The following is a 5,810-nucleotide window of genomic DNA, read 5'->3' on the forward strand; positions in this document are numbered from 1 at the left end:
AAGACTTTAGTATTTCACGCATGTATTAAAAAAGAGATCACCAAGGGATTGGGGTTTCTGATTAATGTATCTATCAGGGTAGTAAGGGATTACATCTTGATGATAAGTAAAAGGTAGATTAACATCACATGGAAAAGAATTCATCATATGATCAGTTTTCACATGGGTTATTATGGAGGAAAGTTGTTTTCTGACTACTTGTTGTTTTATTAATTCTTAATCCATATTTATTTTGTGTCAAATTACTTACAATTAATTTTTTGGTGACAAATTATTCATGACTTTTACAAATTCTTATCTGATTCAAATTAGTTTTCTATGGTTTATTGGTGCTAGAACACAATTTCTCGTGGGAACGATCTTTACTCATCATTTTATTACTTGTACGACTAGTGCACTTGCTAAACGTCCAACAAGTTTTTGGCGTCGTTGCCGGGGAATTTGTTTTTCAACACTAACTGATACCATAGAATTCTGAGATTGATTTTGTTAAGTTTATTTTTGGCGCCGTTGCTGGGGAATTTATTTTCAGTATTTTAGTTTATGTTAAGTTTCTGGTCAATTTTGATTCTGGTATATGCGAGGTACACTTGATCCGAATTTGTTGTTGTATGATCCAGAATTAGAAAGGACATTGAGGAAGCACAAAAGGGCAGCCAGGCAAAGGAGACAGTTGCAAGAAATTGGTGAATCCAGTACGGTTAATCAGGAAGAGATAATGGCAGAGAATCACAGACCACCACCACCACCACAGAGGACACTGGGAGAGTACATGACTCCTGTAGTGATTCCTCCAATTGGGAGTGTTGTGCGCCCAACAGTGGAGCCCAACAACTTTGAATTGAAGCCTGCTTTGATACATTTGGTGCAGAAGGATCAGTTTGCTGGAACCAGTGCAGAGGACCCTTACTTGCACATAGAGAACTTTCTGTTGTTGAGTGATACTGTGAAGATAAATGGTGTCACAAGAGATGCAATTCTGTTGAGACTATTCACTCATTCACTGACGAATGATGCAAGGAGATAGCTGCAATCATTGCCACAAGGAAGTATAACAACTTGGGATGATCTGCAAACCAAGTTCTTGCAGAGGTTTTTCTCAGCATCCAACAGGGCCAAGTTGAACGATGAGATTACAAGCTTTAAGCAGAAAGAGTCAGAATCCATTTATGAGGCTTGGGAGAGATTCAAGACTTTGTTGAGGAAATGTCCACAGCATGGAATTGAGGCATGGCAACAAGCAGCAATCTTCCTGCAAGGAATGACCACTAACACTAGAACCTTGGTGGTGCATGCCACTGCTGGTGGATCATTAACTGCCAAGACTCCTCAAGAAGCCTTTGATATCTTTGAGTCATTGGCATCTCAGGAATTTGATAATGCCCCAGTGGCTGACAGAAGGACAGGAATCATCAGGTTGGATGGGTATGATGCTTTGTTGGCAAGGAATGATCAGCTGATGCAGACACAGAGACAACAGCAGCAACAGTTGGATACCCTTATTAAGAACCTCTCTTCACAAAAGATAGCTTCTGTGGAAACCAAGAGTGTATGTGCTATCTGTGGCAAAGGCCATGTGACAGAGGAGTGTGATTATGGGGGATCACCAGAACAAGCAGAGGTGAATAGAGTGTGGTATGATCAGAATAATCAAAGGAACTACAACAATCAGGGAAGGAATGTTTATGTGCCACCATGGAAGAACAAGAATCAACACCTAAGATTCAGCTATAGTTCCAACCATCAATTGAACCCACCATTACATCCTCCACCACCACATATGAAGGAGCAATCAAGTGATCCTGCTGCATGGGAGAAAGCGTTTGCTCAGTTATCTAAGACAACTCAGGATTATATTCAGGGTTTTACTTCATTCAGGGAAGAGACAACTGCATTCATGCAGGAGACCAGAACTTCTTTCAGAAATCAGGAAGCATCAATCAGAAATTTGGAGACCCAGATTGGTCAATTATCAAGACAGATATCAGAGAGACCACAAGGGAAATTTTCAGGTGATACATTAGTGAATCCTAAGAAGCACTGTAAAGCAATTATGACAAGAAGTGGGTTGGTACTTCAACCAGTGAAAAAGAATGTGGAAAATAAAAAAAATGAAGAAGAGGTTGTGGTTGAAGATGTAGTCTCTGATGATGAAGTAGAGAAGATGAGAAATGAGAAAAGTGAGAAGGAAGTAGTTGTTAGAGATGTTATAGTTGGAATTGAGAAAGAAGAGGAAGGGAAGGACAATAAGAATGAAGGAGAGGTAGAAGTTGGTAAAAATGCTTCCCCACAAAAGATGATAAAGTGGGAAAAGAAGAAGATGGCTGACAAGAAAGAACAGCCAGTTATTTTATCTCCCTATGCTAGAGTTCCCTACCCTCAAAGGTTGAAGCAAGAGATTCAGAAACAGCACTATGCAAGATTTCTGGATATCTTCAAAAATTTACAAATTAACATACCATTTTCTGAAGCACTGGAAAATATGGCTCACTATGCAAAGTTCATGAAGGATCTTCTTACTAAGAAGAGGAAATTAATTGATGGTGAGTGTAGTGCCCTAATCCAGAAGAAGCTTCCAACAAAAATGAAATATCCAGGAAGCTTCAATATCTCTATTGCTATAGGGATGTGGAGGTGGGAAAGGCATTGTGCGATTTGGGAGCCAGTATAAACTTGATGTCGTTGACAGTATGTAGAGCTTTGGGAATCAACACTTTGAAGGAGACCAATCTTATTCTGCATCTTGCAGATAGATCTATCAAGAGGCCTGAAAGTGTGGTTGAAGATGTCTTGGTCAAGGTAGACAAGTTTATTTTTCCAGTGGATTTTGTGATTCTTGACATGGAGGAAGAGGATACAGAAAGTCCTCTATTGTTAGGAAGACCCTTTTTAGCAACTGCAAGATCTTTGATAGATGTTGAACAAGGAAAGTTGTTGCTAAGGGTGGATGAGGAAACAGTCACAATTGATGTATTTGAAACTATCAAGCACCCTGTTGATGTGGGGGATTGTTTTAGATTGGATGTGATATAGGAGGTTGTGGAAGAAGTGAATAAAGAAGAAGAATTCACAGTTGAGGAAGAAAGATCAGAAGAAGAGACAGGTACAGAAGATTACCAAGAAGAGCCAGAAGTGGAAGAGATTCCAAAAGGAGCACCTAAGGTAGAGCTTAAAGAATTACCTTCAAATCTGAAGTATGTGTTCCTTGGGGATGATCAAACATATCCAGTAATCATCAATGCAATGTTATATGAGAATGAGGAAGTGAAGTTGATTAAGGTACTCAAGAAGAATAAAATGGCTATTGGATGGCAGTTTTCAGATCTTAAGGGTATTAATCCTTCCTTTTGCACCCACAAAATATTGATGGAATAGGAAATCAAACCAATAAGGCAACCACAGAGGAGACTCAACCCCACTATGAAGGAGATAGTGAGGAAGGAGGTTGTAAAGCTACTTGATGCTGGGATGATTTAGCCTATTTCAGACAGTGCTTAGGTGAGTCCTGTGCAAACAGTACCCAAGAAAGGGGGGATGACTGTGGTGAAAAATGAGAATAATGAACTGATTCCCACAAGGACAATCACTGGCTGGAGAATGTGCATTGATTACCGGAGGTTGAATAAGGCAACCAGGAAGGATCATTTTCCACTTCCTTTCTTGGATCAGATGCTAGAGAGGTTGAAAGGACATGCTTTCTATTGTTTCTTGGATGGTTATTCAGGGTACAATCAGATAGCTGTGGCACCAGAGGATCAGGAGAAGACTGCTTTTACATGTCCATTGGAATATTCGCATACCGGAGGATGCCTTTCGGCTTATGCAATGCTCCTACCACTTTTCAAAGGTGCATTCTTTCCATTTTTTCTGATATGATAGAAGAATGCATAGAAATTTTTATGGATGATTTTTCTGTATTTGGTTCTAATTTTGATGTGTGTCTAGGGAATTTAGATTCTGTATTAAAAAGATGTCAAGACTGTAATTTGGTTTTGAACTGGGAGAAATGTCACTTCATGGTGACTAAAGGAATCGTTCTTGGACACAAGGTGTCTAGAACAGGAATAGAAGTGGATAGGGCAAAAATTTCTGTGATAGAGAAACTTCCTCCACCTGTTAATGTTAAGGGTGTGAGGAGTTTTTTTGGTCATGCAGGATTTTATAGGCGGTTCATAAAAGATTTTTCAAAAATTGCCAAGTTCCTGTTTGATGATGAATGTCTGCATGCATTCCATGTTTTAAAAGAAAAGTTGACCACTGCACCTATCATGATGGCACCTGATTTTTCATTACCATTTGAATTAATGTGTGATGCTAGTGATTACGCTGTAGGAGTGGTATTGGGCCAAAGAGTGAATAAATTGTTGCATGTCATTTACTATGCCAGTAAGATCTTAAATGATGCACAAAAGAATTATGCTACTACAAAAAAAGAATTACTGGCTATTGTGTATGCATTTGACAAATTCAGGCCATATCTGTTAGGATCAAAAGTTATTGTTTACATTGACCATGCAGCTTTAAAGTATTTGTTAAGCAAGCAGGATGCTAAACCCAGGTTGCTCCGCTGGATGTTAATGTTGCAAGAGTTTGAGGTAGAGATCAAGGACAAAAAGGGAGTTGAAAAATTGGTGGCTGATCACTTATCCAGGATTACAGAAAAAGAGCTTCAAGAAAGACCGGAAGTAGTGATCAGAGAAGAGTTTCCGGATGAACATGTTTTGGCAATATGTGCTGTCACAGAGATGGTTAGGGATAAAGTCTTATCTATCAGTACCCCACCATGGTTTGCTGATTTTGCCAACTATAAAGCTGCTGGATTGATGCCTAAGGATTTCACATGGCAACAGAGGAAGAAATTTCTGCATGATGTTAAGAGATACATTTAGGATGAGCCATATCTTTTCTATAGATGTTCAGATAGTGTGATCAGACGGTGTATTCCGGAGGAAGAACAGAAGGATGTGTTGTGGCATTGTCATGGTTCTGCATATGGTGGACATTTTGCAGGTGAGAGAACTGCAGCAAAAGTATTGTTGAGTGGCTTCTACTGGCCCACCTTATACAAGGATGCAAAGAAGTTTGTGGAGGCATGTGACAACTGTCAGAGAACTGGGAATATTTCTAGGCGACATGAGATGCCGTTGAACAATATCCAGGAAGTGGAGATCTTTGATGTTTGGGGTATGGATTTTATGGGACCTTTCCCTTCTTCCTACTCTAACAAGTACATATTGGTGGCAGTTGACTATGTTTCCAAATGGGTTGAGGCCATAGCTACAACAACCAATGATTCTAGAGTTGTGATTGCTTTTCTGAGGAAGCATATATTTTCAAGATTTGGAGTCCCGAGAGCTATCATTAGTGATGGGGGCACTCATTTTGATAGTAGGATGGTGGAGTATGTCTTGGCTAAGTATGGAGTGAGGCACAAAATAAGCACTCCATACCACCCACAGACTTGTGGTCAGGTTGAGATTTCCAACAGGGAATTGAAGAGAATATTGGAGAAGACTGTTGGGAATGCTAGGACCCAGTGGTCCAAGAAACTTGATGACACTTTATGGGCGTATAGGACCGCTTTCAAAACTCCTATTGGGATGTCTCCATTTCAGTTGCTGTTTGGAAAAGCATGCCATTTGCCAGTTGGATTGGAGCACAAGGCTTTGTGGGCTGTGAGGTATCTGAATTTTGATTCCAAAGCAGCGGGACAGAAAAGATTATTACAGCTGGATGAATTGGATGAGTTCTGTTTGTCTGCTTATGAAAGTGCCAGTTTGTATAAGGAAAAGACAAAGCTATGGCATGAT

At 39.8% G+C, this 5,810-nt stretch overlaps 1 non-coding gene across 1 annotated transcript; it reads right to left on the reverse strand.

Annotated features, from left to right (window-relative positions):
* Window positions 1-1,117: 1,117 nt before the first annotated feature.
* Window positions 1,118-1,224, reverse strand: LOC133298352 (small nucleolar RNA R71). The gene has a single exon (XR_009749788.1). It is a non-coding gene; the product is annotated as a small nucleolar RNA R71 (small nucleolar RNA).
* Between the last annotated feature and the right edge of the window lie 4,586 nt (window positions 1,225-5,810).

The sequence above is a fragment of the Gastrolobium bilobum genome, unplaced genomic scaffold, assembly GCF_033153095.1.
Source record: "Gastrolobium bilobum isolate Gb01-03AN ecotype WA unplaced genomic scaffold, APGP_CSIRO_Gbil_v1 utg263964, whole genome shotgun sequence".
Taxonomy (NCBI): domain Eukaryota; kingdom Viridiplantae; phylum Streptophyta; class Magnoliopsida; order Fabales; family Fabaceae; genus Gastrolobium; species Gastrolobium bilobum.